Below are 15,849 nucleotides of genomic sequence, written 5' to 3' on the forward strand. Positions count from 1 at the left end.
AATCGACAACGTTGTCGACACTAAAAATTTGCAGTAGCGATTGTGCTATTCTGTAAAAATGTAGACAATTTTCGATAAACTTTCAATTTTGAATGCAAAACATACACACAGACCAAAAATAAATCCAATATTGAACTTGTTGTTTTCATAACGACATTTTAAAACAAAAGTTGTTAAAATTTTTGTACCGAATACCAAGGTTGTTAATTATGTTGTTAAAATGAGTTTCTCGAAAAAATATCAATATCGACTGTCGTTAAAAAGTTACAGAATGGGCAGACAGGTTTCTTTGCATATAGTAGTATAGACCAAACGTAGCATTTGACAAATCTTGCCTTCGTTTTGGGACTTATTTCATGGTTTGTAAGTGTTTTTATTTTAAGAAAAAATTACTATAGAAGTTTCCATAGAAATTAAGGGTTATGCGATTTTTTAACAGAGCAAATTTTCGATCCTCGGACCTCTGGGTTATATGAAAAAAATTCTGTATACAAATATAAAGTTGTTATCAAGTGTGGTGTAAAAATTTAATTCATTTCTTAAACATTTACCATATACTTTTAGGATCTTTATTTCCCTATTTACTAAAGGTTAGTATGCAAAAAGATGAGTAATATATTCCTAAAGGTAAGGTCACATTAGACAAATATTTGTACCAGCAATGGACAGTGTGCGCTTACTCAGAGCAAGTGAGCGTAAATAATGCATTGCAATTTATGCTCACTTGCTCTCAGTAAGCACACACTACCGGTCACTGGAGCAAATATTTGTCTCATGAGACCTTAGCTTTAGTCTACATTTGGATTAGTCCATAACATTACGATTAACGTCAATTAATTACACGTTTAAACCCGAATTGGACAATTTTTACTTCAATTACAAAACAGTTAGTCCAAATAATGTTTGACACAAAAAACAGAGCAAGGTTTCAATCCTCAGACCTCTGGGTTATGGGCCCAGTGTTAATGAATTTAGGCGCACTGACAAAAATACAATAGCAATTATAGTAAAATCGCGATAATTCATAACAAATATTAAAAAAATCGTAATAAAAATGGCCAGTTCCTTGGATTATGAATTATGAGGATTCTACTGTAAATGAAAAATTGCAGGTTTCTCTGGTGTGGTGTGTATTTATTTAATTATAGTTATAAAATGTGGTCCATATACCTAGGATCATCATTTCCTTATTACTTCCTTGCATATTTTTCAATACTTCAAATAGAAAAATTTTGATATTTTGGGTGATTTTGTATATATTTTTGTCATATTTGCATATAATATAATAAAATATGTAAAATGTGGCAAAATATGAATAATCACGTATTAAATATAAATTTTCCAATTTGAGTTTTTAAAAAATATGCGATGTCTAATTATTACAAAGAAAACTTAACGAAATAATAAAAAGTGAAATTTGCATGTATTATTGTCTTATTGGGACGAAGGTATACATGCATATGTATTGAGAAATAGTTCTAGACATTATTATTAAACTCCTCCTTTATCCAGCCAATCGCATCGGATATGCCTGGTGAGCTGAATGAACACTAGCGAAACGATCGTAGAATATTGGTGGATTTGTTACTCCGCTAGATATCACTTTCTCAATACAAACTCCTTAGGTCATGATAGCTCAATTAATTAAAATGGTCATAAAAATAATATTACGGGTCATTATTATACATATGTTTTCTTTTACTATTGGATGGATTTGAAAACGCAAAATAAACCAATTTGGAGGCATTGAACGTATAATTTGCGCATTAAAAGCTAATGTCAAGAAGGCCCTCCTTGAAATTTAATCATCACTTTTAAGTTTAAAACTTTTTAACTTTAACTATCATTTTTTTAAATTTTTTATTTTGGTGCTTATTGTCGATGAAAACTCACAAACAAATTGCAACGAAATCTCGAATTATCTATTTAGGTTACTTCTCTACTTAAAGCATTGATTATTCTTTTAAAATATCTTCATAGTCTATCATAAATACAAGTAGCATTTATTTGTTACTATAAATAAATGATTTTTTTGTCAAATAAGAATTGTTATATTTATGATCTAAACAAATATTGGAAAATTATTAATTATATATGAAGATAATAAAATAATCTTGACATGTTTGCATTTAAAGTTATTAAAAGAAAGAAATAAATGTATTTGTTCCAGAAATTCCCTCATGCACCTATCTAATTAACTCACAGTGTTCACAAAATCTATAACAAATGTTTGTCACGCCATGGGAAAACAGCAGAGTGGCGCAGTGGAAGCGTGCTGGGCCCATAACCCAGAGGTCCGAGGATCGAAACCTTGCTCTGCTAATGTGTTGTGTCCTCAAAAAGACAGGCACTGTGATTTTTTGATAAATATACACTATGAATGATATCCACTAAGACATAAAATATGCCTAAGGCAAATTGAAGAGGTAGTGGTATCGACAAATTTTAAATATGTTATTTCAAAATTTTCATTATGTTGTTGGGTGAAATTACAACAAAAAATGTGTTACAAAGGAAGGCATTTGACACTTCACATTCGCACAGTTGGTGTGAAACCTCAAATGTTCAATATGCCTTTACTATGCCGAATTAGTTATCCATTCAACAGACATATTCATCCAGAACTATTTTTGGGATCATTGCTGTCTGCGTTCATTAACCTTTTATTTTGATTGTGCATACATACTTGTTTCTTGTAAAACGTTTGCCAAGCGATCACCATGTGGCCCATTAGCTCAGTTGGTTAGAGCGTCGTGCTAATAACGCGAAGGTCGCGGGTTCGATCCCCTCATGGGCCAACTGAATTTTTTTATTTATATATATTTTTACAAAATCTATTTTTAGTTTATGGTCAAAAGTAAATATTCATATGTTTATGCTTGTTGTTGGTATTATTATTTTGATTTTATATTTTGGAATAATTCAATAACAAGCAGAGTGGCGCAGTGGAAGCGTGCTGGGCCCATAACCCAGAGGTCCGAGGATCGAAACCTTGCTCTGCTATTTGTGTCAAAGATTAGTTGGACTAACTGTTTTGTAATTTAAGCAAAAATAGCGAGATTCCAACAGAAACTTTGTGTTTGGGGGTGTGGAATGTGTATATTACTATATACACTGATGTGTCTAGTAACAGGGCCATATACGACGTTATGCAATATAATGTGTTATATAGCACATTTTTATAATGAAATACTATCCAATAAATAAAAGTCAATCAACATTTGTCCAATTTGGGGTTCGATGTTGTATAATAGAGCCAATTTAATTTAACAATAAAGTTGCTTAAGGAAGCTGCAATTTGATCACTAAAACCTGAGTTTTTTCCTGAATAAATCTGCATCAATAATTATAATGTAGACTCTGGAAGCGTCTTAACCTTAACCATCAACAATATTTGTAATTTTTTATAGAATTGGCTAATCTACTAACAAAAAATACGTGCAATCCTCTTACACTGAAAGACCGATTTTTAATAGTTTCGATTGTTGATTGTTAAAACAAATGGTTAACAGTTTCTAATCCTTTCAGCTTTCGGTGATCGCAATCGATTTTTCCCCTCATAGCTGAGATTTTTAGACTTCGCCACAAACCGACTGATAATTTATTACTTGTGTGTGTCGATTTAATTCAAAAAGTTAACGCGCCTTGAGCACGTTTAGCAGAGCAAGGTTTCGATCCTCGGACCTCTGGGTTATGGGCCCAGCACGCTTCCACTGCGCCACTCTGCTCTTTCTTTAAGTTCATGGGAAGCAATGTAGTGTTGTCTCAATTTTTACATTGGGTATAATATTCAGAACATTGCATAAAATAAGTCATTTGGCCCATGAGGGGATCGAACCCGCGACCTTCGCGTTATTAGCACGACGCTCTAACCAACTGAGCTAATGGGCCATGTGCCACAACCGTGTTCAAAGTGCCATAAGAATATGACCATACTCATCATCGCAGTAATATCGGAAAGAAGTTCCACTCAAACGATACTTAAGAAAAGTTGGAAAAATATATAAATCACGTGAATAAAATGAAAACTATAATTTCAGAATGTGTATATCTCAACGAATCAAAAAGAAAAAAGTTTCTTATACAAAGGAGCCCCATGGAAAAATGCAGACAGATGTTCAAATGGTATTGTTTAATACAGGCAGTGAATAGTATTCCAATTTTTCGGAATTTTCTGTTACCATGACAGTAGGCCTGTTCGATAACTTCGCAAGTAAAAAGTATTTGCAAGTTCTTGCAACTACTTGCATGTGCTTCTCATATCTCTTCTACTGAACAAGTTTGTTATCGAACAGCATTTTATAAAAGTTTGTACAAATTTGTACAAACTTTTGAGTTATCGTACATACCTAATTTCGAAGTTCTAAGAAGTTGTACTTTTGGTGTGAAATTTAATTTATTCCTTGGTAAACTTCCGCTAATTAAAAAACTTTCTATGTTATATGAACATACAACACTAGCAGAGCAAGGTTTCGATCCTCGGACCTCTGGGTTATGGGCCCAGCACGCTTCCACTGCGCCACTCTGCTTTTGAGTACCTACTCACTTAAAAGAGTATAACAGTGAATGATGACACATAACTGTTCTAATCCTTTTTAAGGATGGGTATTGTTATCCTCAAAAATCATCTTATATGTAGACGAAAATAAATTTGAAAGAGAAAACTGAAGTCAAACAAGTTTTGCATAATTAACAAAGCCAATGTACTAAAGTTATTCTCCCGATTGGCTCCGCGAAAAATGTCCCAATGAAAAATGGCCCCAAAGCAAAAGTGCAAAATTACCCCAAAAGATGTGTACAATACAACAACACGCAATTTGGGGCATTTTTTTTTTATAAAATTTTGGGGTATTTTTGCACCAAAAAATTTGGGTGTAATTGCATCTCAACAATAATGAAATATGACCCCAAACATTAAAAATGCAAAATGAATTTCAATTTCAATGAATTTTTTAATTTGAAATTTTTCCCAAAATGAAAAATGGCCCCAAAAATTCCCTTGTAAATTTTGGGGTCATTTTTCATTTTTCCAAATAATCAAATTTTGCTAAATTTTATTTTTATGTAACGGTGCAATCGGTGATTCTGTTTTACTCTATGCTTGTAAAAGAGATCGACGTTTTAAACCATTCATTCTTAGAAGTTCTGTGAAAGTCCTAGCAAGTGTAATTTGCAATAAATAAAGAAAGAAAAAAAAACTATGGAGTGTGTAATGTTTGCGGGAAAAAAATTAATTCAAATCTTCTTTTCCTAAAATAAGATAAAATGATATATAAGAAAAAGTCGGTGTATAAAGACGTGGTGAAATATGAATGTTGGCGCGATGGGTGTAAGTCCAGGTTGAATTATCATCCGGATGGAACCTGTACTTATCCTAAAAAATTCATAAACCATAACCACGAACACGAAGAAGATGAATATAAAAAACGAAATCAAGCACGAAAGTGCAAAAATATTTCCAAAACTTTGGGAGCTCAGCCAAGTGCCATTAGTGGTGTGAGGACCGATTTTAGAAATGTCACTGGGAGGTAAGTACATATCTCAAACTTTAATACATTTCTATTCAAAAACAAATCATTAATTTTCAAATTACAAAGCAAGACGAAGAATTTAGAATTTGATAGATTGAGGCGTGGGCTACAGTATATAGCTTCAAAAAATTTTATAACTACCCCCAAAGATGGGAGGGAAATAATCGATGCTTTCACCCTAGAAGCAGTATGGGAGTCATATGGGAAAACCCAAGACATGGAGAATCCCAAACCATTTTACACAGCGTGTAATGTGAAAAATGACTATACGTTCTGCATATTTTCTTCACAAAAATCGATCAAATTAATCGTAGACCACCTTAGCGACCATCAAAGGAAGTGGTTAATTGATGGAACTTTTAAGATCGTTCCGAGTGGATGTTTCACCCAATTGCTCGTGATATATATCGAGTACTGCAACGAAGTAAGAACAAATAATTAAAATATTTTGTTAACACTAATATAAATATTTTCATTAGATTTTTCCCATATTCTTCGTGCTAATGGATAAGATAATATGTTGAAATACATAAAGCAGAATATCTTTGATATGAATCCTGCTGTGGTAGTAACGGATTACGAGCAGGGACTAAGAACTTCCCTAAAAAATATTTTTCCAAATGTGAAATGCATTGGATGTTGGTAAGTTTATAATATAACTAAAATATTATAATAAAATGTATTTTATGATTTGTTGAAATCGATTTTTAATTGTAATACTTGTATTACAATTAAAAATCGATTTCAAACATTTCATAAAATATATTTTAATGTAAAATATTTAAGTGGGGGAAACAATTTTATGAGTAATAAATTGAAGAGGCCAGTGAGAAAATAACAAAATCGCGCGTGCGATTTTTGCTTTGCATTATAAAAATATTTAAATTGCATACTTTCTAATTATTTCTATATATTTAGCTTCCATTTCTGTAAAGCAGTGAGAAGAAATGCTGTGAAGAGTAAACATCTTCTAAACTACATTCGAACTTCTAAGCCGGCGTCCATAGCATATCATAAGTTGTTGGTCCTCCCACTTCTTCCACCTTCTATGATAAAAGATGGATTTCGCCAAGTCAGAGTGGATATAAATGTAATGGATGGCGAAAGACACTTTTCAAAATTTTTGCAACATCTTGAAAACCAGTGGTTGAAAAAGGTAGAGACATTATATTGTTATAGAATAATAATCTAATTTTTAATTATTTCAGATCGGTTGCGAAAACCTTAGCGTTTTTAATCAAAACACACGGACCACTTCGGCCGTCGAAGCCTATAACGCCGTATTGGGAAAATGTATCCCATCAAATGGAAACTTTTTTTAAATTTGTGAAGAGATTTCTCTAATCTTACAGAAAGTGGAGGTTCTTTCAAAAAGTACCGAAAAAAAATAGTGTGATAAGAGACGCCTTGATAGAGGAAACAACAATATTATTGACTGAAGGCAAAATCACGGTAGCTCCTTTCTCTCACGAATGGTACACAAAAACAATAATATTGTAGCGGAGCAAATTCCCGCAGAAAACATTTTTGAAGAAAACTCAATTGAGGAAGATCTTTCTGGAGAAGAAGAAGCTCCCGCAGAAAATGAAACCAATGACGACAATGATAGAGAATGCGTAGTATGCAGGGACAATTTAGCCAATGTGGTGATGCTTCCGTGCAAACACTTGAAGTGTTGTTCTGCTTGTACATCCACTTTGGCGAAATCTGAACATTTTCTTTGTCCTTATTGTAGAGAACATGTCAAAAATACTATGGTTGTTTTTATATAACTAATAAAAATTAATGATTTTTGGGGTGAAATTTCATTTTTTATTTTGGGGCAAAATTTCACAACGCAAAATCACCCCAAATTTGGGGCAATTTTTCATTTTATTGTTGGGGTAAAATTGTTTGAGCCACATTAGGGTCAAAATTCGTTATGCAGTTTCACCCTAAATTTGGGTCCAATTTTCACAATGCTTTTTGGGGTCATATTTCCTGGGGCCATTTCTCGCGGAGCCCTCCAGATTACTTAAAGCTAACTGAAGCAAAATAATTGCAGTCGCACTATCGATTTTTTGAATACACCTAATGGAAGCAGGGTTATTTGTCATTAAAATAAAAAAGTTAAACATATTACATATTAAAATTGGGAAAGATTTGTGTCTTTTGCAATAACTCTGATATTTGGTAGAGTTGTGTAGTTCCGGAATGAACTAGTTCCAAGGAACTATTCCGAATAAGGAACTATTGGAACTACATCCAGCTCTTGCTTTTATATAGTTCCTTTTGTTCTCCTCCTTCGTCGATCTTTTTTCGTTGCGTTATTTTTTCTTATTGTGCGACATTGGCAAATAAACGTAAACAACATCGCTGCAATTCATATATTATTATGTCAATTCCACCAAACGACGAAAACAAAAGGAACGAAAACTGAACTATTTCGCTCTCGCAACTATTGGGAACGAAGGAAACAAAAAGAACGATAATTCAAAAAGATTCATGGAACTATGTACATATATCGCTCTCGGAACTATCTGTAATCGAAGGAAACAGAAAGAACGATGAAAACGAAAGATTCATGGAACCATATCGCTCTTGGAACTATTTGGAACGAAGGAACAGAAAAAACGATGGAAGAGAAAGATTCATTGAACTATATCGCTCTCGGAACTATTTGGAACTATATTAAGGAACTAGTTCCTTTTGGTAAAAGGAACTGGAAAGATCGATCCGCTCAGGGAACTAGATTACCCAACTCTAATATTTGGTACTGATTTAAAGCTCAAACGATCTACTTTCATTAACAGTTTTTTCCCCTCGGGACACGTCCAACAGTAGAAGAGCTTTTCGCCGTGGAAATGAATTTTCACAAATTATAAATTAGGATATCTGGGCCTCTTTTTGTATATCTTTAGTATTTGAACGCTTTTGGCAAAGCAATTGCGACCGATTTAAAGTCCAGGAGGTCTCCTTTACATGGGTCATATTTGTTCAAAGCAGTAGTGGAATTCTGGAATTCATTTTTTGAGTTACCGCCAAAAATTAAAGTGCTTGTAATTTCGGGAATTAACGATATTATTCGGTAAGTTAGCGACCAATAAAAAGTAGTCGTAAAGGTCTACCGATAGCAACAGTGTTGTCAACTTTTATTTGAACTTTTCATTCATAATTTTGCGTTTTTGTGCTACCGATTTTTGTCGGTAACTCAAAAAATGATTTACAAAATTCCACTACTCAAATATTTCTCATTACAATAAAAATAAAAAAGGAAAATGAGATTGATTTTCGACTAATGCAACATCATAGTTGTTTGTCCATCTGCGCCAAACTACTTTTCATTTTATGGCGTTATGGTTATGTCATAACTAATTCTACCTTTAGGCTTTCCTTTTGGTATCGGACAGAGAAGGTAAATGGTTTGGAGTCTTGGCTCGGGTTGATTCTCATGGCCTTAGGTTCGTCCGTTGATCTATCCCTCTTCACCGGTTTTTTGATGAAGTGTGCTTGATTTGAGAAGGATACACACGCTTGCATGATTTCACATGGGGCTGGCTGAATCACCTGTGTTCAGTAGTGCGATTCTCTAACACATTTTTGGAGTTACCGACAAAAATCGCTAAAATTACAATGCTTATAAATTCAGTAATTAACAATATTTTTCGGTAAGTTAGCGACCAGAAGAAAGTAGTCGTAAAGTTCTAGCGATAGCAACTGTGTTATCAACTTTTATTTTAACTTTTCATTCATAATTTGGCGTTTTAATTTTATCGACATTTGTCGGAAACTCAAAAATGAATCGCGCTACAGAGCTCCGAATACTCGCTCGATTTCCACTCTTCTCGAATTCGATCGATTTGAGGGAGGCAACTTGCCTCCTCTCCGTACCAATCAAAAACTTACCCCAGCCCCAAATAAACTTGTCCAACCACCACCAAAAAAATGCAATCAAAAAACTTACCACCTCCCCCCCTTCCACGTTTCACTCACGAGTAAATCGGAACTTTACCTCTGCTACACTCACCTCCCACGAGCGGTGCCCAGTCTGTGCAGTGACAGCGTGCCCCTTAGGTGTTGTTGTTTTGGCCTTTGCGGGCCATAGGAGTCCATGTTGGCGTTAAAACCAGCTTAGCTTCCTCGGTCATCTGGGTGAGAGAACGCCTTTTTCTTCTCTTGGGTGGGTGAGGATATTTCTTTTCAAACGTCCTTACCACCCTGTGATTGATCTTGATAAATTTGTACTTAATCGTAGAGATGGGCGAGGGTTTTCTTCCGATGCACTTCTTAAGGTAGTGTATCGACCTATGGTACCTCCCCTACCCTTTGTCACCCGATTTACAGTGTCAGGGCCTTTTCGGCCATGACTCTGGTCGAGGTTCCATCCTCAGTAGTGTCCTGGGGACTAGGTTTTTCATCTCCGGCGTATGAACAGTTCTCCGGACTCTCGACAATCCTGGCTCCACAGGTTTAGTAGTCTCCACCGATGCCGAATGAAGTTCATTGGCAATTACAATCGCTGGAACACAACAGTCGAGCTCGTCGTCCGCTCTGATTGAGACTCAGGGTCAACGTCCGTTCCAGAAGAGCTAGTAGTTGTCTATTTTGTACAGTAAGACTGTCTTCGAATACTGCCCTTGTCAGTCCCCTCCTGGAATTATTGTCTTGTCGACGGTACAGCTGAATTTCATCAGTCCAGCATGTATTGGAATCGTTGTACATGGACGTTGCGGAATTGTTGTCATAATTGGATTTTGGGATTGTTGTTTTGTTGTTTAATTTATTCAGATCTATGATATAATTGAATTAATAGTGGAATGAGAGTCGACCTTGGCAAGGACTTGACAAACTAAGTCTATACTGCATTGAGACGCTCAGGAAGGATAACTAACTTATTTCCTAAGAATGGTCAAATTGCAATTTCCATAAACATTTTCTTGTTAACTGTAGTTGGCTTATTATTTTTCTCACCTTCTTACAGGCTCAACCAAATTGAACAAATTTTGTTTGAATTTTATGTATGGGAAACTACATAGTTCATGATCAAAATGCGTCATAACACACGTTGCAGAAGTGTTTTAGGAACATTTAAGGGGTTATGGCCACTAATTAGCACCAAAAAAATCGATTTTTTATGATTTTTTTTACAAGAAATCTACCAAACTTTTTTTAGAAAATTTATTATTTTATTTTTACTAAAGCAGTTTGCGATGCCCACTGGAGCTCGAAAACGTATAAACCGATCAGCATATATTTTTGTGAGATTATTAAGAACCTAATAATCTTGACCTTAAGCGAAAAGCGAATTCAAAAATATCTGTTTGAAAAAAAAAATTTTTAGGTGTAAAAATCAAACCACAAAACCAATATTTTTTTAATTATGAGCTGTAAAAAGGGCAAGCTTTTTATATGTACTTATAATAATCCCACAAAAACATGAAGATCGAATCATCCGTATTCGAGCCACAGTGGGTACCGCTTTCAAAAATGCAGTTTCGAAAAACCGCGTTTACAAATTCTATGTTACATAAAAAATACAGAAAAATGTTTCTTTTCAGTGCATGTTTTAGTTTCATTATACATATTTTTTCAATATCTTTAGTATTTTTCCTATTTAAGTATATAATAAAAATAAACACCGAATTAAAAAAGCAAAACTAAAAAAATTCTTCGTGGCCCATGGGGGGATCGAACCCGCGACCTTCGCGTTATTAGCACGACGCTCTAACCAACTGAGCTAATGGGCCATATGTCATTCTTTAGCAAATACACCAACAAATATGTTTTATTCTCAAATACACACAACGTACATACACATATACATACGTGTTATAAAGTAGTTGCCACCTTGTGAACACTATCTAAATTGAACTGTTATACATTAAAGCCAACAAAATACACTAGATGTCGCTAAACTGTTTCACATTGAACAATATATCGTATGATTAGTCCACACATTTTTGTTAATAATTAAATCATCATTATAAGTTAGGAACGTCATAAATGAGACAAATAAAATATTGCTTTTCACTCCAGCTTTATAGTCCCGGTCCACACTAAGAGTAATTTCACTGAAATTTTGACATGAAATTAGAATACATATAATGTAAAATAAAACGGACTGTTTGTTTCATACGAGTACTGCAACAAAGAAAAATTGACGAATACTAGTTTTTTGAAATTACAATGTGTTTTCCAAAAAAAAAAAAAAACGTACAATTTCATGTCAAAATGTCAGTGAAATTACTCTAATGTAGACTTTCATACGAAACTTTCCCATTATTTAGTTTCAGCGTGTGGCTTTAAAGTAAGCAACGTAAAAGAGAAATTTGTTTCACCCTGAAAACAATATACTTATAGCGCATTTAATCAGATCGTTTAAGTTTCCAATTCGATTGAATGTGTGCAGGGTTTATTCCGCTGTGAGGCATGCACTGAACCAATGTTTTTTGGACAATAATAGTAAACCCAGAACATACTGTTCTAATATTTTTCTACTGTTTTCTTGCATGCACTAATTGCCTTAGTTATCACTTTTATTCACTTATATTCTTACAAAAAGGCAATTTGGCCCATGAGGGGATCGAACCCGCGACCTTCGCGTTATTAGCACGACGCTCTAACCAACTGAGCTAATGGGCCCATATTTTATTAATAATATTCGCTCACTGCGCTCAGATTTGACAAAAGATTCGTTCCAGAACTATCAAGTTTTTAAACAATTTTTTTATTATTATTCTATTTCTTAATACTGAAGCCTCCAAGGCCAATAAATAGTATTAACAAAAACAAATGCTTTGTTCTAGAACCTGCAAGAAGCTACTATTTTTTACTACGATAACATTTTTTCCTTTATGTTATCGAAAAAAATAGTAAAAATTAGTAGATTCTTGCAGTACTGGAACAGAACAAAGAAATGTCTAACCCCCAATATTATAAGTCTTCTTTTGTTATAGTTTGGATTTACCGAACAGATTTATAGTGTTCCGTTTAACTTAAAGTTAAAAGTGATGATGGAACTTCAGGGAGGAGCTTCTTGTCATTAACTTTCAATGTGAAAATTATATTTTTAATGCCTCCAAGTTAGTTTATTTTGCATTTTCAAATCCATCAGATAGTAAAAGAGCACATGTAATAATGGCCCTAAATATAACTTAAAACTAAAAATACTTAAACACTACTAGCTAAGTCCCGGGCCACACTGAGTAATTTCAATGAAATTTTGACATGAAATGGCGCTGAATAGTTTTCTCTTTAGAAGCTTCTTACACGACAAATTTGGGCGACCAAAAATGTGCAACATGTTTGCCGGCTTCTGATTTGTTCCAGTTTTTATGACGTTTCTGTCATTCTTCCGTTCCCGTACGTTTTGGAAAAATTTTCATTTTCGACAGTTTGCTCTTTTGACACTATTTGCTCTGTTCCAGAACCTGCAAGAAGCTACTATTTTTTACTACGATAAAATTTTTTCCTTTATGTTATCGGAAGAAATAGTAAAAATTAGTAGATTCTTGCAGTTCTGGAACAGACCATTAATCATTAAATAAAAAAGTACTGGAACGAACCTACAAATTTAATCTAAACCCAAAGACATAGAACTGTAAAGATTGGACATAGAGCATAATGCAGTTCAATTTTACTATTAAACCATAGATGGTGTTTGTGTACAACAGAACACGACGGCAACAAAACAAGTATAACATAATTTTATGTCACCATGTTGGAACATAACATTATGTTAGACCTACAGCGCCATCTGCCGATGTATAGTAGCAATGGAACTGTCCTATCTTGTTATAGCTCTGTTCCTTTACGTGCCTGAGGTTACCATTTCTTACCATTTTTAACCTGCAAAGCGTTCCTTTACTTCAACAAGCATACAATTTATATGAGACCAGTTCACCACTTTTACCATTTTTTGCCACTGTTACCATTTTTTAAAGTAAAGGAACAGACCATATATTTTATGTGTGTTCGTTTACTCAAAAATTGTACAAATTGTTACTGGATGTTGTTCGTTTACTCTACAGTACAATACAAAAGAGCTTAGTCGATTGCAAAAAGTTACTGAACTTGTACAAATCTGTACAAATTATTGAGTAAACGAACACACCTTTTATGTCTTTGCTAAAGCTAACTAGGCGTTTACATCAGACAGTTTGTCTCCAAATACAACCCTGATTTACTAACACATACATACATTTGTCGTTTGTCTCCCAACTGTTCATCATTTTTTCAGAGACAGTAGGGTTAACAAATTTTTGACATTTTTGTAAAAAAGAAGTGAAACTATAATTAAAATGTGTTGAATATAAAAGAATATGAACAAAAACAAAATATGTGAACGGAAAACAAAAAGAAATCGATGATTTTCATTCATAATTTTACAACTGTTTTTGCAGTTGTCTGGACGCCTACGTCATGCAGACAAGTTTTGGGTTTTTGACAATCAATATATGAACTCAACTGTCCTGTCATGTGTAAACGCAGGGTAAATATTATAGGTGTGTTCGTTTACTCAATAATTTGTAAAAGTCCAGTAAAGCTGAAAACAGATACAACGTTTGATTAAAGTTTTGCGTTGGGCGTCGAGAAAAAAAACAACAACAACAGGGCGACGACGATACCAAAGTCCAGCGTTTATCTGTTTGTCGGCATATATTTCAAATGAATTTGAATTTTTCGGCATCATGCCCAACAGTGTAAAAACGGCCAAAACGACACAAAACTTTAATCAAACGTTGTATCTGTTTTCAGCTTAACTTCTTGCAATCGACGAAGCTCTTTTGTATTGTACTGTAGAGGTGTGCCTTTTAATTTTTAGAGAAGAAAAAAATTTTATCTGTTAAAAACATCATTGCACTAATGTAGCAGAGATCTGTAACAATAATAGTAAACGTTGAATTGAAGTAAGCGATGAATGTTAGTTTTCATTTGTCCATAAGTCAGATATCAGACTATATTAAAGTTTTCCTAAATCGTACTGATATCAAATATCAAATCGTTAGATCTATTTAACGAAAAATAAAAATACATATTCAATGGAAGTAAGCAACACTGTTTCAAAGGATATGACTTGGCGTCTTTTTAATTTTCTAGCTAATGTATTGTGGAAATGGTTTTCACCATGGTACAATCATTAAAAGGTAGGACACAGCAAACATCTGATTACAATTTTTTCCTGAGGTCCTCCTATTGTGTCAAAACAGTTTTGACAGAGTTGACAAATGACAAAATAAATCTATTCAAAATCAAATTGGATACGAACAAAAATAAATATAAAAAATGTACAATTTTGAAAACAGAAATGACTTCAACATAGTCGACGTGTACATTCATAAAACAATTGGGCCAGATGAGTGGAATATGCTGTGGCTATGTGTTGTGATTGCAGCTTACCGATGTCCAACTTCCGCGTTGTGTCTCTTGGTACTTTATTTGCAACGTTTAATCGGATACGTAGTACGTACCGTTGCTGCAACAAGATGGTGGTCCGAGTCCATGTTAGCTCCTCGGAACGATGAATGTCGAGATGCTTAAATCTGGTACTACTAACTACCATGTTTTTTGTCGAAGTCAACCAGATTCCTTTGTCAGAAGTTCCACTGGGAAGACTGAATTTTCGGACTGTTGGGCCAAAGTTATTCTCCTTTCCAATTTCGGCATTAAAATCGCATAAAATAAATGTAATGTCATGGGCAGGACAATAATCAATAATCTTCTGAGCGCTTATAAAATATGTATATCTTTGGTCTGTTCCTAGTGTTCTGTGGAAGTATAAGCACAAATAAAACTGATGCTGACAAATGTTGCTTCTATACGAATTGTAGCAAGTCTTTCAATCACTAGTGTGAAGCTGGATACCAGACCCTTTTACATCTGACAAATACAAATCCGCAACCAAACTAATGCTTTGTGTCATGGCAGCTATAATACAGAGCGCCACCTTTATACATATGTTGTTGTGACGCCTTCCCCAATCCATCGTATTTCCTGTATGACATTAAAATCGGGCTCGTATTTTTCAAGTACATCTGCCAAAGCGTAAACTTCACATTGCAATTATAGATTCGCTGTTTATGATCCATAAACCATTAGCGAGATCGTCAACTTAAGAGGGGATTGTTTTCTGTTTCTTTTTTTTTCTATAGTACGATCTTGAGTTAGCCCAATGTCCAACTCAAGTTTTTAACATTATTATGAGTAAACATGTTAGCTCACTACCCTTAACAGATGTTAACGGTAGCTCGCAAGGTTGCACCAAGGTGAGCTCAGTGTCCATTGGGCCTGGAGAAGGTTTTATATCCTCCACCGTCTAGTTTTCTGAACTAAAATCTGC

At 34.3% G+C, this 15,849-nt stretch overlaps 8 non-coding genes across 8 annotated transcripts; 3 read left to right on the forward strand and 5 right to left on the reverse strand.

Moving 5' to 3' along the window:
• The first annotated feature begins 2,250 nt into the window (after nt 1-2,250).
• On the forward strand, nt 2,251-2,322 carry TRNAM-CAU (transfer RNA methionine (anticodon CAU)). Its single transcript has one exon. It is a non-coding gene; the product is annotated as a tRNA-Met (tRNA).
• A 402-nt stretch (nt 2,323-2,724) lies between these two features.
• TRNAI-AAU (transfer RNA isoleucine (anticodon AAU)) lies at nt 2,725-2,798 on the forward strand. The gene has a single exon. It is a non-coding gene; the product is annotated as a tRNA-Ile (tRNA).
• Nucleotides 2,799-2,931: 133 nt separating this feature from the next.
• Nucleotides 2,932-3,003, forward strand: TRNAM-CAU (transfer RNA methionine (anticodon CAU)). The gene has a single exon. It is a non-coding gene; the product is annotated as a tRNA-Met (tRNA).
• Nucleotides 3,004-3,656: 653 nt separating this feature from the next.
• TRNAM-CAU (transfer RNA methionine (anticodon CAU)) lies at nt 3,657-3,728 on the reverse strand. The gene has a single exon. It is a non-coding gene; the product is annotated as a tRNA-Met (tRNA).
• An 89-nt stretch (nt 3,729-3,817) lies between these two features.
• On the reverse strand, nt 3,818-3,891 carry TRNAI-AAU (transfer RNA isoleucine (anticodon AAU)). The gene has a single exon. It is a non-coding gene; the product is annotated as a tRNA-Ile (tRNA).
• A 566-nt stretch (nt 3,892-4,457) lies between these two features.
• On the reverse strand, nt 4,458-4,529 carry TRNAM-CAU (transfer RNA methionine (anticodon CAU)). Its single transcript has one exon. It is a non-coding gene; the product is annotated as a tRNA-Met (tRNA).
• Nucleotides 4,530-11,183: 6,654 nt separating this feature from the next.
• TRNAI-AAU (transfer RNA isoleucine (anticodon AAU)) lies at nt 11,184-11,257 on the reverse strand. The gene has a single exon. It is a non-coding gene; the product is annotated as a tRNA-Ile (tRNA).
• Nucleotides 11,258-12,078: 821 nt separating this feature from the next.
• On the reverse strand, nt 12,079-12,152 carry TRNAI-AAU (transfer RNA isoleucine (anticodon AAU)). The gene has a single exon. It is a non-coding gene; the product is annotated as a tRNA-Ile (tRNA).
• Nucleotides 12,153-15,849: the final 3,697 nt, after the last annotated feature.

Source organism: Musca autumnalis, unplaced genomic scaffold (assembly GCF_047663935.1).
Source record: "Musca autumnalis isolate F117 unplaced genomic scaffold, ASM4766393v1 scaffold_3, whole genome shotgun sequence".
Lineage (NCBI taxonomy): Eukaryota > Metazoa > Arthropoda > Insecta > Diptera > Muscidae > Musca > Musca autumnalis.